The 18748-nt window shown below is 39.3% G+C and overlaps 1 protein-coding gene across 1 annotated transcript in view; it reads left to right on the top strand.

Moving 5' to 3' along the window:
• The first annotated feature begins 378 nt into the window (after positions 1-378).
• SRC (SRC proto-oncogene, non-receptor tyrosine kinase) overlaps positions 379-18748 on the top strand; it is a 106673-nt gene continuing 88303 nt past the window's right edge. The window contains exon 1 of the mRNA XM_081322797.1: positions 379-700. The gene's annotated coding sequence lies outside the window, so the exon portion shown is untranslated. The remainder of the gene's footprint in view (positions 701-18748) is intronic.

Here is an 18748-nt window from a genome sequence, read left to right as displayed (position 1 = left end):
CCCCCCCCAAAAAAAAAACCAGGGACGGCGTCTGGACGGGCGTGGACTTGGCGGGCTGCAGACCTCACTTCTCCAAACCCCTCCGAGTTACAATCCCTCTCTCAAGCCGCCTGCCCGTTTCGGGGCTGCCGGTCGGGAAGAGGCTGGGGCAAGCGGAGGGGTTAGAAGACATCACCCCACCCCACCCCCCCCACCACCACGCGTCCTCGCCGGCAACGGGGTGTCTGGAAAGAGTCAGCCCCGAGGCGTTTTCTCTCGCTTTCCTTCCCGGGCTCGCTTCGCACAAAGCCAGCGCCTGGTTCCGCTCTCCCGGCTGCCCCCGCCCCTCCTCCTCCTCCTCTTCCTCCTCCTCTTCCTCCTCCTCCTCTTCCTCCTCCTGCCTTTCTCCTTTTGGCTTCTTTTCGCGCGATGGGCCAGAGAAGCTCCCGGAGCGACCCGCGGGAAGGCGCCTGAACTCCGGCCGCATTGCCTCTCCTGCTCGCCACACTGCGTCTCCTGCCTTAACCGACCCCTCTCCCCTCCCTCCCTCCCCACCATTCATTCTCCTTGGGATCAGCCCGGCTCTGAAGCGCCGTAGAAAGAAAGGAGAGAGAGAGAGAGAGAGAGAGAGAGAGAGAGAGAAAGGCGAAGGCGGGCAGGAAGAAGCCGCCTCCATCTGGGCTGTTGTGTTCCGGCTTCCAGGAGCCGGGAAGAAGGGAAGGTAAGCCACAGCCGGCTGGACGCCGTTGACCAGCTGGGAGATCTGCTGGGTGGTGGAATGAGCTCTTGACGAAGCCGGGCTGCGGCTGACTGAGCGATCTTTGTTAAATCTCCTGCTCGGAGAGAAAGGGAGATCAGGAGGCGAAACTCGAAGCGACGAGGGTTCTTGGGGCTGCCGGGTGACTTGCCCTCCCGTTTCTTTTATGGGAAGCGAGCGATCTCTCACCCGGGAGCACCGACCAATTCAACCTCAAAGGGCTTTCTGAAAAGGCGGCCGGGCGGGGGTGTGTGTGTGGGGGGGGGGAGAGAGTGGGGGTATCGTTTTAACCCGTTTGACTGTTGTTGTCATTGTTGCTCTGCGCCGGGCTTTTGTCTGGAAGGGTCCGTCTGAAAGAACGTAGCCATCCAGGAGAATTGCCAGCGGCCGCTCGATCTCAGTCGGCGCGTCTCGATTCCGATCCACTTTCTTTTGTTTATGATCCCGCGGCGGACTTGATGCGGGATGCGGTGTGTAGGGCAGTCCCGCGATATATCAAATCGCTTTGGTAAAGCAATTTTATCTTAAGGAGGGAGGGGGGGGGCTTGGTAGCGGCACCTAAAATAGGAAATGTGCATCAAATTGATCTTGCTCATTTTTTGTTTTGGAAAAGACGTTCCCCGTGGGACTTCGGGTTAAAACATTCGTTTTCACTGGGACTTCGGAGAAGGGAAGCGGTATTTCTGTATATATTTGTGTAATCCTAGGATCACGCCTTTTCCCCCCGACTTCCTCGTCTCTTAACCAGGTCACGCCTTAAACCGGTAGGTAAGATGGCTTTAATAGGGGAGATTGCTTCAATAAAGCTATAAACTGGGCGAACGCAGCCTTTGAACTTCTGCCGCTTTGTGTCTGAGGCTCGCCGGTGTCCTTGTTAATTCCGTGCTACACCGTCTTGAGCCACGCAGGTTGGGCAATGCTCCTCAAAGACTTGGGGGAGGGAGACGAACGGAGCGTGTATAGAAATTGCAAGAATGTAAGATGGGAGCTCTGTTATTTCTTTGGCAGCTTCCAGAGAGGAGAAGCTGGCGGGTCCACTTGAGCTGGGAACCGTGCCTATGCTGGATCCTTCTGAATCGTCTCTTGTCAGAGCTTGAGATTGGATTTTCCTGAAATATTTGCTTTCTTTGAGGCTTTCATGTTGGCTCTTCTTCTCCCTCCCGCTCCTTGTTTGGTAGACCTGTCGCTTTGTTCCTTCCAAGCTTCCTGCTGAAAAGTGTGGCTTTGCTTCTCTTTATTAAGGATATGCAACCTGAAGCAGTCCAGATCTCTTGCCAGAGGCTACACTGGTTGGGAGTGATGTGGTTGGAGGAGTTTGCCTGTAAATCCTTAGCCATAAAGAGATGACACAACATGCACCACTGGTGCTTACACTACTTTACAAGCCTGTTGTAAATAAGTTTTTTTATCTCACATTTAATACTTTTATAAGTAACTTAAAGTGGTGAACATACCTAATACTCCTTCCTCCTCCTATTTTCTTATATCTTTGCAAGGTGTTGGATAAACTAACAATTGATTAATTTAAAACACATGTAGACTTACTTATATGAGTGGCTGGTTATTCTTTTTCTCAAATAAACTTTTACTGCCCTCCAGAAAAGTCACCTGGGAGAGTTAGGAATGTCCTAGAATGACATGATAGGTGAGCTGCAATTGAACAGAGAGCTGCCAAAAAATTGAAAAGAGGCATATAGTAGAAGCCCTCCATTCATGTAAGTTTGGATCTAAAGAAGTATTTTCTGTAATAGAGGCATCCTTTCCTGCTTACATGCACTTGTTTAAGTGCCAAAAGAAGGCATCTTCTGATGTGCCTTTGGTCTGATCAAGCTGTGGCTTACAAAATAATACTTCTTATAAAACTGGAAGATTCTATTTAGATATGACATGTATATATGTATCTTTGTGTATGTGTCTGTGAGTTAGTGTTGTCTCCTGGTGACCATCTGGACTAGTCCCTGTGGTTTTCTTGGCAAATTTCAGCAGTGGTTTGCCACTGTCTTCTTTCCAGGGCTGAGAGAGAGTGACTGGCCTAAGTCTCTGGTTGTCTTCAAGCCTAAAGCAGTACTACCGTAGAACTCACTCTCCCAGTTTCTAGCCTGGAGTCTTAACCATTTCACCAAACTGATTCCAACTGGTTTATCTATTGTCCATGAAGTTTGCTTGTTTGTTTCATCAATTCCCAAAGGTTCTAGGTGTTTACTTCATAATGGACATAGCACCTCTTGCTTTATATTACAGCCCTCCTAACACTAGCCATTGTTTAACTGCTGGAGTTTATGAGAATTCTTGTCTATTGGATCCAGAAAGGACCAAGTTTGATATTGTATAGTGAATTGAACAAGCAGATTGTGCATTAGCTGAAGTTGGGCATTAGCCTATATTGAACTTATGGGTCTTCTACATCTGATACAAAATCAGTTGTCCTGTCCAAGATTTGAAGAATGATAATGAAGATGGTCTGTGTTCACATACTATATATGTCATGTGTTTGATTGAAGAGCAACACATGTTGGAAAGAGGAAGTTAAATTGCAAGACATGGTCCTTAACCAAAGTTTCAGCATTTTAACTACAGACTTGTAATTTAATCTGTGAACTTGGGTTTGCTTTTATAAAACCAGTTAGAATAAGACCATTGTGAAAATCCTGGTCTGTAAACTAAACAGAGAAGTTGAAAACAAATCCCCAAAGAATGCAGTGGCAAACCATTTTCATATTGTTGCTATTAAAATTAATTGGCTATAGCCATGAAAACACCAAGTCAAGGTTTTAGGTAAGGGGGGTCTGTCAAACTGATTAAGTGCCACAAATCTCTGTAAAGAATATTAGCCATATTGCATCCCAGTCTCTTTTGAAATAAGAATTTTTGTTTCAGTAGGGTGACCAAGTTGTACCATCAGCTAATAGAGGCTAATTCACTCATATCTTTCTCTCTCTGATCAGAGCATTGTTTAGCTGTCTATTTTACCTAATCATTAAGTCAACTGGTTTATTGCAAGATACTATATTTGAGGTGTTTCTAGAATTGACCTAGCTCCAGACAATAGAATGATCCATTAATAAGACTCCACACTTGAATAGAGTTTTTTAAGATGATATGATGCTAAGAGAATTCCCCATTTACATGTACCTCCTCCAGGTAAGAGGAGTTCACTGAGAGTACTGGAATTGACACTGGATATTTATTAGTTGAAATAACAACTGCATCATAATAAACACTGTTTGTCATCTTTATACAAAGAATTGTATAAACGTCTTTGAAATGTAGCCACCCAGAGTAATTGATTGAGATGTACAGCTGTAGAAATTGAATGAATGAAAGAATGAAATAATAGCTTGATTGCCATCACATTATTTTTAGATAGATAGATAGATAGATAGATAGATAGATAGATAGATAGATAGATATAGATAGATAGATAGATAGATAGATAGATAGATTCCCTTCAGAAATAATTCTGCAGTACGACTGATTAGTTCTGGTTTTCTAAGATTCTTGCGAAAAGGGATTGAGAATAATTCATGATTCTTCTAGTTCAGGGATGTTAAACTGCTGGCCCACGGGATGGATGCGTCATGCTGAAATCGTGCCCACCCCATTGCCGGCAATGGAAAAAAGTTGCAATGTGTCGCGATATGCCACGAGACGTTGTGAGTTTGACACCCCTGTTCTAGTTATATTGTAACACAGGCATGTCAAACACGTGACGCATGGGCTGGATGCGGCCCATGCAGGCCACGCCCATCCCAGCCCCGCAAAGGCAAAAAGGTCCCAATACGTCATGATACGGCCTGTGATGTGATCGGGTTTGACACCCCTGTTGTAACTAGTTGCAAAGTTAAGAAACAGCTGAAGTTATTGGCTTTAAATCAAGAGTGAAGAAAAGTTTGTCTTGTTCGTAATAGATGTATATCTAGCTGTTTGTCTAAGTTCAAAGGCAGATCCAAAATTTTCTATTCACACTAGTATTAGTTAAAAATAGAGTGATGCTAATGTTTGGTTTGGAGGATTAATTTCAAGCATTAATTGGCTGCCTCAATTTAGACACACATGAAGAAATGGCTTTCTCCAAAACAATTTGACTTGTTTGCCTATTTGATTTGAACATTTGAACTGAATTCCTGCACCAACCTCAATGTTTCTTCCCCAGAGATAATATGTCAGTGAAGATTCTCTCTCATCCAGGTAGAGTTCTCTGGAAGTGGAATCACGGCAATTGGATTTCTTTTCTTGTTGGTTCAAAATATTTTGCTGCTTATCTAAGTAGATTCTTCAGTCTGAGCATTTTATCCACCTATACTTCATTACTATACTTGATTCATTTGTATTATCATCTTTCAAAGTGTAAATAATAATAAAATAGAAAGTATTAAAAAAATGCCAATAAGAAATTTGCAGGCACATTGAGTGAAATAATTGATTTTTCCAGTAATTGTAATAACGAATAACGCTATCCTCAATTATTCATTATTTAACTCTCAGACAGTGGCATCTTGGGCTGACATATGGGAAGGAGAGAACATCACTAATCCTTGCAGTTTCAAGGACTGGTAGGATTCTAAAAAGAGACAAAACTATTACCAAGGCTAAACCAAGAAGGCAACTGTTAATTTTCCAGATACCTTCTTGGAACAGTCCATGGAAGAGCTTACTTTCATCTCAGCGGGAGGGACTAGCATTGCATAAGGAGTTTGAATACAAAAGATCAATTTTCACAAATCCTTGCCATCTTCTAGGTGTGTAACTCCCAGAAATTCCAACCAGCATTCCTTTAAACCAGATTAGCAGGGTATTCTAGGGCAGGGACTCACCATATCTAAAAAATGCCAGATTAGAAAAGTTTGATTTAGAACAGATCCCAAACTGGCTGGACTCACTTGTTTTTCGTTGTTCCTTTGTTTCAGAAGCTTTTGAAGAAATCTAAGCATCATCTTCAGAGAACAGGCCAATCTGTTGTTCAAGTGATAGATGCCCTAAATCAGGGGTCCTCAACCTTGGTAACTTTAAGACTTGTGGACTTTAACTTCCAGAATTACTCAGCCAGCAAAGCTGGCTGAGGAATTCTGGGAGTTGAAGTCCACAAATCTTAAAGTTGCCAAGGTTGAGGAACCCTGCCCTACAATGATGCTCTGATTAAGCCCTAGCACTATCTGGCCTCTTTCTGTATTATTTAAAGATCTTCTCTTCTGGTAAGGGAAAGTAATAGAAGATGAATATTTGCAATATGATTTATCTGCAGGAAAATGATTAACTTTTTCTGTTTTTTAATACATCAATGATAAGTACATTGACTGTTGTTCGGAATTCTTATTGTATTTGCCTAACTTGACAAGTGAAAAAACAGCTTAATCAGCAGAGGTAAGCAGAATAAGGTTATACTTTCTGTTCTATAATTCCCCACCACATCTGAGGGCCTTGTACATCTCTCAGAAGTGTAAAAAGTTGTGTGTATCACTACACAAATAATTGTAAAATTTCCTTTCCAGACATGGTGAAATATAAGAATCAGGAAATGCAGATCAATTGTATATTCCCTCAGTACGTATCCTAATTAAAATGACTCTTATTTGAAGCATTTTGGATATTTGTTCTTTAGGTTTCTCATGTGAATGCTCTTTGAGAACACTACAGTGTGCTGCAAACTATTTGCTTTTGGTGCCATTGTTGAAAAGCAAATGATGCATTATTCTGACTCAGAAACAACTGAAAATGAGATGATCACTGGAAAGTCCATTCTGGTTTTTCATAGGTGAATTCTGGAATTCCCCTCATCAAGGGATAGTTTTGTATGGTCTGGAGATGCTCATTTACAGTAACATACTTTAATTGTGGCTAGTCATCCATATGTGGAATCTGCCATAATGTTTATCGTTCGGCTTTGTTTGGACCTCATGCATGAATGTGGATACTGAGGAAGAGATGCAGAGAAAGATGCAAACATTTACTGTATCTGAATTAAAAACATTGGAACCTAGCATTAACTTGTGTTGTTTTTAAGTGTAGCTTCAATGTAGTGGCAATTTTTACACAGCATACTTAAGAGAGTTAAAGGCTTATTAATTATTAGTCTCCAAAAATGGACATGATTGAACAGAAGAGGGGGGAAAAGTGACATTCACATAATATGGTAAATTGGGTTAGTCTTTAGCTTGATTAGATTTTTGTGAAAATTTGGCTCCTCTTGTTAGTTCAAGATATAATGTGTTGTGCAAACACAGATACTGGGTTAATTAATTTAAGCTGGTATGTAGATACAGCCAAAATGCTGCTCCAGTCTTACTTTAGATTAAGTAGTTTAAAATTTTACATCTGGCTTAGCCATGTGCAAGTCTGTCCTGAAATATTTCTATCAGTCCAGTTTAGCCTTCCTTGACTTGGCACCTCTAAATATGCATATTGGTTATGCTTATTGGTAGATTATGGAAATTATGTCCAACAGATATGGAGGGCTGCCCACTTCAGAAAGGCTGATCTAGTTTATCTGTCTAATATAGTATATCCCCAGTCTTTGCCCCAATTCTTGATTTGATTAATTATAATCCAGAAATATGGTTGGTCTAGAAGAATAATGTAATAGCGGTAATTCCAAGCTGAAATTCTAATTAGTTTCTGGTCTTTGAAGGAATTTTTGCCTTCATCTCCAGCTTGACACCATTGATGGTACATTTGATTGAGTCAACATACGTTGTTTTGTTGCTCTAACAGAAGTCTGATAATATTTAACCAAAAGATGATTTGCTGATCAGTTCTTTTGCCTTTCATGCATTCTTCTTTATTCTAACTTATTCTACCTTGCTTTTTGAGATACCTGAGACAGAACAGCCTGCTGAGGCATGTGATGTGACATGGAATCATGTTCTCTATTAGCTTCTAGGCTGGTTTCTGGGCTTCCACATTAGCAGAAATTTCATTGTTGAAAGTCTTGCTGTGTAGCTCCTGTTCTCTTCAGTGACGCTGGGTTAAGAACTTCTTACTTTTGTACATCTTCATAAACTTCATAATCTTCATAAACTTCAGTTTAACCAATAACCTTAAGTTTCTCCTATGTTCTAACTATTGATCACAAAACTATAAGAAGTATCTTTTTTTAACCATATTTTTGTGTATGAGAGATGGTGGTGGAGAGTAGTGCTCGAATTAAACTGCCCGAAATTAATTGTAGTAAATTGAATTTCTGTAGGGTTTTTTTTAAAATATGCTTAACTTCTGCCTCAGCCTCTCTTTTAAAACTATTTCTATTAATGGCTGCAATGTTTTTTATCAGAATCACTTGAGGAAATTTGAAAAGCTATCTAAAGATCTATTGTTTCCTCTTCGCTCTCCATTGCAAGTCAGTTTTCAAGCTTGTGCCTTATCTCAGAATTAATTCCCAGAAGACATTACTTCCGCAGTTCATTTTTCCGGACTTGTTTTACAAAGCGTGGCAAAAATGCTTTCTTGGTGCGCCTTGCTTGAGCTGCTGTTAAAAACCACTCAAGATGTTCTTCAAAGCATCTCCTCTTTTGGGGCTCTTTTGTTTCTGGAGGCTCCAAGTCTCTCTCTCTCTCTCTCTCTCTCTCTCTCTCTCTCTCTCTCTCTCTCTGTTTGTGTGTTCAACAAGATAAGCTAAAGCAAAATGGAATCTTTGCTAGAGTGAAGCAGTAGGGAAACCTTTTCTGGGAATGGACCACTATTCTGGGAAAGGAGTTAGAAAAATGTTTGAACTCTTATTCTAACAACAACAACAACCCAAAAAACATCCTTCTCGGTGATAATGTAATTTTTATCCATGCAGAAGATTTTTGCTTCGCAGGCATCAAAACATGCAACTCCGGACTTATTGATAAAGGAGCAGTACGAAATATTCCACGGGCTAAAGTCATCTTTATTAGGAACAAAAACTCATTAAAAACTGAAACTTTTATGGCTTTTTAATATTTTGGATGGCCCTAGTTTGATGGTGTTGCCCATCCTGTGCCACTCTGTTGCTAAGACTGCTGTCTTATGGTCCAAGTAAAGCTTTGCCTGTGTGCAATGCGATGTGGTCTGGTGATATATTACAGATAGAGAATATGCTAAAGAGAGATGTTTCTTTCTATGGTGATTGCTTTCAAAACAATGTTGCTTGTTATTTATAAATCTTAGAGTGGTTGCTATTGGCTAGTAATTCTGCTCTTTTTGTTCAGTTAGGTTTGTCTCATCACCAGAAATTGTGGCATCTGAAATGATGCTCAAAAACAGTTGGGCCTTACAGAAATGTTCTCTGTTCATTTGTTTCTCACAAAGTGGACATCTTTTAAGATTTGTAGAATCTAACGCAGTGTTTTTCAAACTTGGCAACTTTAAGATGTAGGGACTTCAACTCCCAAAATTTCTCAGTCAGGTTTCTTTCATGGTATTCCTTTTAAACCTGGAGAACAGGGAATGCAAAGGAGTAAATAAAGCCATGTCCTGCTTCCCGGAGTTCTGTTTTCAATTCTCTCTAGAATTGTGTGCTGACGGCATAGCAGATTTCTGTAGTACTTCAGTGATCACATGCTGTTAGGTGGCCAAATGAGTTTCCAAGTTTGCTTGAATTGTAGAGAGGAGGAAGTGGTATGGAGTTGTAAGGTGGACATGGGAGGAAATATTTGCTTTTCTCAGTGTACTACTGTTGCTGAGCAGTGAAGGAGTAATTGAGTTAAAATGTAATTTTAACTGATTTACCTAATAGTCAAGAAATTGAACTATGAATCATAAATCCTGAGTCCAAATTTTGCTTCTGACTTGAATGTAGGTCATCTTGGATAATGCTTGCTTGCAGAGAGAGACTGGCCTGAAGACACCTTTTATTAATATTCCCCTTAGTCTACCATTTTAAATAGCCATGCAGAAATGATTCCTTTCTACCACTCCAGATGAATTCATTCAAAGGATTGTCTATGATCTTCCATCCTGGTTCCCCCAGCCATGTTTTCTGGAGCAGATTGAAGGTTTCCTCTCTAGATTCATCATGATGGGTGTTATGTACTGGGCTCATAGTAATACCGCTGGAGCAGCTAATGGCTCTCCAGCAACCCAGACTACAAGTCTCCAGCGCTACAATTGGCTATCCCTAGGCGGCAATGGTTGTTTCAAACCTATTGGCTGCCGCCTAGGGGCTAGACTATATATTGCGGCTAGTTGCAGCCATTTGCTCAGTACAGATTCTGCATGAAATAAAATATGAGTTTCCCTGTACTCAGCTATCTCATCTTCATTCCTGCGCCAAAGAACCCGCTATTTAACAATGGCAAAATTGTCTGTTCCTTTTTAGTTCCTTATTTGCAGGACAATTCAAAAGAGAGACCAGTCAATTAACTTAATAAAATGCTCCCTTGAAATCATATATGTGAAATAATCTGAATGTCTTCAAAGCGCTCTTTAAACGTGAAGTGAATGTTTACTGCTGGTTTTAGAAGCTACTTAAGTTAAGAAGGACCCAGAATATTCCTAATAGAAAGACAAAATGTTAACAAATAAGAGATTGCTTGCATTTTGAGTCTGCAGACCATCTGGTCAGGATGAGAGAACAAGGAAAGAAGGTTTTGTTCTGCTGAAACTGATTGAGATTTTTCAGCTTGCTTGGATTATTTTGTCTGGATGCTGGTTTGTGGTTTTCAAACTTAGTTATTTCCATACTTTTTTCACATATGCACTGTGTAAGAAATCTTTTTGGCCTTCAGCTGTATGTTTTTCACATTTGACCTGCTGAAACTAATCTTCTGTGACCTTGCTGCTGTAGAAACAACCTTAGTGTTCTTTCTGCATGATACTTTGAAGAAGGAAAACTTCAGACTGCTTGGATATTCCTATTTGTTTTGTTCTTGTTTTTTGTTAATATCTCTGCTAATTATTGGAAAGTAAACAATTGCTGCTTTCCATAAATATATAGTGTTGACTTACCTAAGTCAAAACTATCAGTTCATTGTATTTCCTTTTAATAGTGGTATTATTCAAGATATTTCTAGGTAGAGATGTTTAACATGCAGTTGCCACAGTTCCTAAAACTAGAAATTGTCAGGGATTGAATTAGAATTTTTACATCTGAACAGCAAGGCCTAGTGTTTAGTTCTTGTTTTTCTGGATTTTTCATAACAGCTTTTCTTTATTACCTGAATTTGCCATCGTCTTAAATGGGACTTCTCTCAGAAACCAGAAACCATTCAGAACAGGCTTAATATCCATACAACCACATACCTCCACATCAACAAGTTTGAAATACCAAATAATGGAAAAGACAAGAATTGCACTTACCTCTGTTAGAAAGTAAATGTCTGTAATCTGATCTTTTTTCATACTGTGACCAAATGACACATAGGTATTAATATGGATTTCTCAGAGAGTTCTGAGTAGGATAAGTGGAAAAAATTGGCTGTGCTGTAGCTGGTGAGGGATTGAACTGACTCTGACTTCAGATTCAAACTATTTATCTTTCACTGGTGAGACTAAACATTCGGGACTACGTGAGAGACAGAAATTCTTTGCTTTACAAGGATTCTGACACGACTGCAGAATAGGAGGCAAATCATAGAAAGGGAAAGAAAACCAGTTCAAATTAAAGGATCCAGAATGGAGGGCTATCTAGTTTCTGCTTGAACACATCCAATAAATGAGAATCATCACTTCTCTGGGCTATAATTAGCACTTCTTACTAATTACCTACACTTCAGCCTAATATGCTATGCAAAGTTAGCCATTTGGTGAACTCCAGAGCCAAGTGTGACATCTGGAAAGCTTTCTATAGCCTCTTGTGCTCTTGCTAAGGTAAAAGGTGGCTCAGCCAATAAGCTTCACTAAACATAATGGAGCTTCTGAATCTGCACGCAGACAGGACTCCATGGAAATGTCTATGGAGGTTCTCAATCACTCCGGTCATGGTTGTCCCAAAGATGTTTTTTCAAAAGGCAACTGGGCTTTCTTGGTTTTTTTCCTTGAAAATATTTTGTTTTTCATCCAAGAAGCTTCTTCACTTCTTGAAACTCCATGCAAAGTACTCCAAATTCCCTCTAAACTCCCTGCATTGGCAAAGGATATGTTCTATTCATATTTCTAAGTGATTCAAAGAAGAAAACATACCTCTCTAGGGAAGGCCAACAATGCAAAATGATCAATTCTCAGTTCACCCACTACTTTTTCTAACTTTTAAGGTACTATCTAATCATCTGTTGGGAGACAAAATTCTGCCTAGCACGTCTTTATACAGATTTGCTAACTTTACTGTGTTTTTTTTAATTCTCCTTCACCAGGGAAGGGGGGAATGAATATGTTTGATTTGATGTATCATGGACTTAAAACCCAGATTTCAATAAACACAAAGGGATGATAAAAGAAGTTAAAGGGAAAAGGAATTCAAGATGGATGGGAGTTCTTAAAGGATGGGATAAAGGAAAAATTAGTTATAATAGGAAAAATGAGGACACCAGAAGAAAACAATGTCACTACACAAAAAGCTTAGAAAAGAGCCAAAACAAAAAAGCACACAGAGAGGAAAATCAAAAAAGGACCGGTTGACAAAGGAAGAGCACAACAGTAGTATAGAACTGTAAATCTGGTGTCAGGAAAGCAAAACTTCAGAATGAGCTAAAATTGGGAAATACACTTTACAAATGGACTGAAAAAAAGGAAAAGAAGCAGTCTACCAGTTGTTTAGTGAAGGTAGCCATATATTTCCAAGTAACAATGAAAAAGCAGAACACACCCCTTAGAAGGCTGTCAGAACTCTCACAGTGGCATAATCTCCAGATCTCTGAAAAGTAATTGACCCACTTGATGGATTATGGTTAGTTGTAAGCCTTATTTTAAGCAGAATATTGAGAAATCGGGGGAAAGTTAAAAACATTTAATGACAATGATCAGAAGACCAGAACTGAAGTACTATGAAGACTGAATAATCTTTGTATATTTAGCCTTGAGAACACATGATGAAGGGGTAGTATACAACACTTCATTTTTTTATTTTATTTATTTTAATTCCATTTATATCCCGCCCTTCTCCGAAGACTCAGGGCGGCTTACAAGCTTAGCAATAGCCTTCATTCTATGTATATGCCTGCTTATTAGGGCTTTCACACACACCCCAAGCGGCATTATTACAAAGTCAGCTTAATTGCCCCCAACAATCTGGGTCCTCATTTTACCTACCTCGGAAGGATGGAAGGCTGAGTCAACCTTGAGCCTGGTGGGATGCGAACCTGCACTAATTGCAGGCAGCTGGTGTTACTTAAGGAGGCATTAGCCCACTGCTCCACCAAGGCTCTTTTTGTCTTCATGTATCAGACAATTCTTCAAGAAGCAGGTCAAGACTTCTGTCCTTTCTCATCTCAGAGTGATGACACAGAATAACAAGTCTAAATTATAGGAAGGCAAATTAGAGTACGGATATTCCTTAGATTGATAGTATTTACCAAATTCATTAAGTAAATCAATGAGGTGAAAGTATCATGGTAATTTGAATTATTATACCATAATTTGCACAACCCACTAGGAGCTCCATGTATGTCATGGACATAAATATATAAAAATAAATGGCTGCCACTAGGAGCTCCATGTATGTCATGGACATAAATACAGGTATATAAAAATAAATGGCTGCCACATACTTCGCTGGTATATATCTTCTTTATGATGTCATTTGGAGAACAGTCCTGAAGGGCTTTCTTGCTACACCCACATATGTATATTCCAAATCCCAAAAGAGGCACTGGGACTTGAGACTTTCCCTCCTCAGCCCAAATTAATTGCTTAAATTGCATGCTTCTCTGCCTTTTCCTGCCAAGAATCTTGTAATCCCTCAATCCCTCAGCACGCACGCACACACATACTACTCTTGTGTATACATGCTCATACCACATGCTCATATAATTATCAAGAGCTAAGCGGAAGAGATGCTCTTTTCTTCCTGATATTTCTTACACTCAGCAGGAGGTGGGGCAGAAGGAAAAAAAGATGTCAAGGAATTTTGGAATGAAAGTGCTTCATTATGTTAGCAGCACATCACATTTGCTCTAAATCCCATGCCTTATGGTTAACCCCAAGAGAAGTAGAAAAACAAAGATTCAAGAGAAGGAATATTAATGAACTCCTTCTTTCCTTCCTTCCTTCCTTCCTTCCTTCCTTCCTTCCTTCCTTCCTTCCTTCCTTCCTTCCTTCCTTCCTTCCTTCCTTTGCTGCAAACAAGAAATTGTTTTGCTATTCAATCTTCAGGGTTTTTGAGGTTTTTTATTCCATAGGTATATAGAAATAAATAAGAATTTTTCTCCAACTCTATGATCTCAAGATAATCTGAGGTAGATGATGATATCACTATTTTAATAAAAAGCTAAAACACTGTGAATTATGGACTTGTCAATGGTTAATATTGCTGATCTACAATATTGATCATTTGATATTATTGATTTAACATAACTGTATCCTTTTCTTTATCCAAGAGTTCAGGATCTTGGTGTTCTTGTTATTCTCCCACTAGAAACATTGCTATTTTCAAAACAGCCCATGTAGAAATTATCTGCTGCTATGAGACCAACCTGGACTGAAAAAAAATCCAGAAAACCTCTAGAAGGTGGCATACAGGTACAAAAATCTTTTGCTATCATCTAGAGGTAATTCAAATTTTCACAACCCAGACAAAGGGCTGCCTAAGTCAATATTCCTGGCACTAAGTGATTTAGCATATTGTCTTTTTCCTTGTTCAAAGTCTGCATTAGAACAAAACATAAAGGCACTGCCTTGCGTCAAATCTAAATAAAGACACTTCACACTGAGATACAAAGGATGAGAGAGGAAATAAGTAGAACAGAATATCTCTATTGTCATTATTGTTATAACTCACAATGAAATTAAATGCTGTCCACAGTGCACACTACACACAAATAAAAACCACAAATAAAAACATACACTATGTACACAAACCCTTCACATTCCACCCACCACCATCAAGAAGAAACATAGTGACATTCAAATTTAAACAAAATCATTTTAAATAGAAATTGTAGGTTTACTTAGCAGGAATATTTGAAACTGTCCATTAAAAAGTAAAGGAATCCTCAACACGACTGCTTAGAAACGGCTTTTTAGCAGTCAGTAATTTTACATAGTTGAAACATATGGTGGGAAATTCTGAACTGGCACTAATGATCAAATGTATGAATTGCTGCAGAGATGAAATTGGCATTAAAATTAGAAAGCTCCAAGTCCCATCAACAACATATGGCTGTGTGTTAAAAGTTTGGCATTCATTGAATCAGTATTGTGGTTTAGAATGATTATAAAAGCCTAAATATGTGTTGTATAAATTTGTATTTTAACATACTTTGTTTAATAAAAAAAATTCAAGGGTTTTACTGCCATATAGCAGTCTTCACTAAGCTGATTTCTTCCAAGTTCAACTCCCATAATTCTCAGTTAATGAGGTCTTGAAAACTATTGAATATAGCAATACCACTTAAACTGATATACTGCTTCACACCCCTCTCTAAGGAGTTTACAGAGTCAGCATATCGCCCCCAACAATCTGGGTCCTCATTTTACTGACCTCGGAAGGAGGGAAGGCAGAAGTAGCTTGTAATAGCATTCTAACCACTGTACCACCATGGCTCATACATATATATGAGAATCATAGGAACTTGCCTTATACCGTGGGCCTTATAGATTTTTATTTTATTTAGTTTTGTTTTACCAGGACTAAGGATCAGCGGCATCTGGCTTTGTACAGACCTAGGCCACTTCCTCATAAATGTTTAGGAGAAGTCTAAACATCAGAAGTTAATTTTAGTTATTTTGGTTATTGAAAACATCACATGCATTTGTATTCCATAATAGCCAGAACAGTAGAGAGCCATTATCTTAATACATAGCTGTGATTTTCCCAGGGTCATTTAATTGCTCTTTCTAGAAAACAGAATGTTGACCTTGATGTATCTTCAATCCAGTAGAGTTGTTTTATTAAAACATCCCATACAGCCTATCTTTTTAATTGCAGAGTAGTAGTAGAGACCATGTTGTCTTATGATTCCATTCCAGCTTGATATTTAATCCAGCAAGAGTTCCAAAATTGAGACTTTTTGAAAAATTACACGTATATTGTAAAAAGCCACTAAGATTAAAATTTTATGGTAACAAAAAAGCATACATGCAATGGTTGGTGAATATTGCAACATTGTTTTTCCAGTTATTTAGTTTATTAAGTGCAATAGATTACTTTTTATTACTGCTTACACAAATTGTGAAACAAAATGTCAAGCAAGTGAATTTGATTTGCAAGTGCCTTATAAATCACAGAATTCTGAATTTGGATGAAAAAAGGGAGTTGCCTTAGCACGAAATCTTAAAGATAAGACAATTAAATGCCCTCAAGTCTAATAATACTCTTGATTTGTGGAACGGCCTGGGATTTTGAGAAATTTGAGAACAGACATGCCCAGGTTATTTCTTGGCACAAGTAACTCAAGACGATCTGCCATTAGTCTCCTTTCCTTGTTATATGTCCTTCTCCCTGCATTCCTTTCTTCAATAGCAATGCCTCTTGCCTTGCTGGATATTGCCCTATGAACATCATTCTGAAAGACTATCCAGGCTAGGACATGTTTAGATGACCCTACTAGCTGCTGCAGTCATTTTAGAATAGAATAGAATAGAATAGAATAGAATAGAATAGAATAGAATAGAATAGAAGAGAAGAGAAGAGAAGAGAAGAGAAGAGAAGAGAAGAGAGCTGGAAGGGACCTTGGAGGTCTTCTAGTTCAGTCCCCTGCTCAAGAAGGAAAACCTATACCATCTCAGACAGGTGAATGTCTAGTCTCTTCTTAAAAATCTCCAGTGTTCACTGGTTGATTGTCCTCACTGTCAGGAAGTTCCTCCTTAATTCCAGGTTGCTTCTCTGATCAGTTTCCAACCATTGTTTCTTGTCTTTCCCTCTGGTGCTTTGGTGAACAAAGTGACCCCCGCATCCTTGTGGCAGCCCCTCAGATACTGGAACACTGCTATCATGTCACCCCTTATTTCTTCTTTTCTTTAGACCAGCCAAACCCAAGTCCCGTGGCCGTTCTTCATATGTTTTAGGCCTTTGATCATCGTAGTTGAATTTTTTCCAAACTCTCAACATCTTTTTTGTGATATGGTGACCAAAATTGGCTGCAATATTCCAGGTGTGGTCTTACTAGGGCTTTATAAAGCGGTACTAACACTTCGCGTATCACTCTTGTGGATCTCTCTTTGTGGGCAGGGTGTTTTCCAAGGTGTTAAGTGCTTTGGGGAGTCACCTTAGGCATGTTAGGCACAACAAAGTGCCTTTTCAGGCATCAGACCAGAACTGTGCCTCAACTGACTGCTGATTTGAGGTAGCTTCCTAATGTAGCAGTTGATTATAGGAATGAGAAAGACTCTCATCTTAAACTCAGGGGAGCTTTTGCCTGTCATTCTGGACACTAAGGAGCTAAATAAATCATCTTTCCTGGCTTAAAATTAGGAGCTGCTGAGGCTTTGTGTGAAATATGGTCAGAGCAAACCTCTTTGTGTTTATTACAAAGGAAGTCATGCCATGTTCAGTGAAGCTTGAATAGGACAGTACCCTATGCACATTTGTAGTTAGGTGTCTTGAAGGATTATCCTTATGTGGGTAATATAACAGATGATTGAATTTTAAAGCACACGGCATGTAGGAAGCCAGCATGTGCAAGAGCAAGCAACTATCGGGGCTGTTCTATTTTGATAGATGTTTGTGGGTGGTACTCGAAAGAAATGAGCACATGTGGGGCAGTTGTCATGTAAGACAACTGCATCCCACCTAGCTCTGGGTATTTGTGTACAGCAGCCATCTGTCTATCTCTGAATCAGACTGATGGAACACTAGTTGCCTGCTGTTAGTGAGTAGATTTGTGGGACTTCTCTGAGTGCTTGAAGCTTAGGATACCCAGCGGTAGTCTTTGTCGGGCAACAATCCGAGGTCAGGGAGAGGAATTAGATAATATATTGCTATGCAAGCCTATCAATAACTATCAGTGTCATAAGAATAACTAGTGGGCATTTTCATATTTGTTCTTGTTTATATTTGAGAATGGTTGTTTTTGCCTGAAGAGTTTCAATCTGTTGGCATAACTGAACGTTTTGCAGCCATCATTTGCTCCTTTTCCTTTTTTAAAACAACAACAACAACAATGGCATAATGCTTAAGAAAACAATGGAAATGATCTGCCAGGGCTGTGAACAATCACCTGCCCTTTTCTGCCCGGTAGTCTTTTGATCTCCAAACTGCCAAAGTGAAATTCAACCTCATTTTAAAGTCATGAGTCTTACAGCAAGGAACAGCAGAATGATGTGCTTGAAAATAAATATGTGTGGCTTTGGAACATAAAGGTAAAACATTCTTAGCTTAAATAAATATGTATTTATGTAAACGTCAAGCACACTAACCTTTATATAAAAAGTACAGAAAAAATGTTCCTATGTACTTATAAGTGCCTTTATCCAATAACTTCAGTAAGATTCTTTGAAGGGCCCCAATTCCCATGGCAGATTATAAAAATGTTGCTGTAATCAAAGAAAATGTTCATCTACTTGTACCACGTTCACCCAGAACTGAGATCATTAATTTCCTGTCAGAACATCTCCCCCAATTTAGTAGCTTCCAGTTGTACCAGAATGGCGACCTTTACTCAGGTAGAATCTCTGGGAATTGTAGTCTCAACACATTAAGGAGGATTGGAAAGGATCAAAGGCAAATTCTGTAATAATTATAAGGAATCATCTATGTTATTGCCTAGATTTCCATATAGTATAGAAATATTTAAAAAGGTGAAATATTTCTGAATGCTGCGAAGAGGGTAACAAGGAACAACGTGATGAGAGTGGATTTCTTTACTGATACTGATAGATTGTGTATCTGAGAAAGTTAGGAGTTAGATCTTCATAAGGTATGAGTATGAAAAATAAGAATGTAATTCTGTTAGGGTTTAAATGTACAGCAGAACCAGAGTCTGTTGTTAGACAAAGATGCTGTATTCATTCTACCATCTA

This window comes from Vipera berus (genome assembly GCF_964194415.1).
Source record: "Vipera berus genome assembly, chromosome: 3".
Lineage (NCBI taxonomy): Eukaryota > Metazoa > Chordata > Lepidosauria > Squamata > Viperidae > Vipera > Vipera berus.
This window is presented reverse-complemented; position numbering and strand designations above follow the sequence as displayed.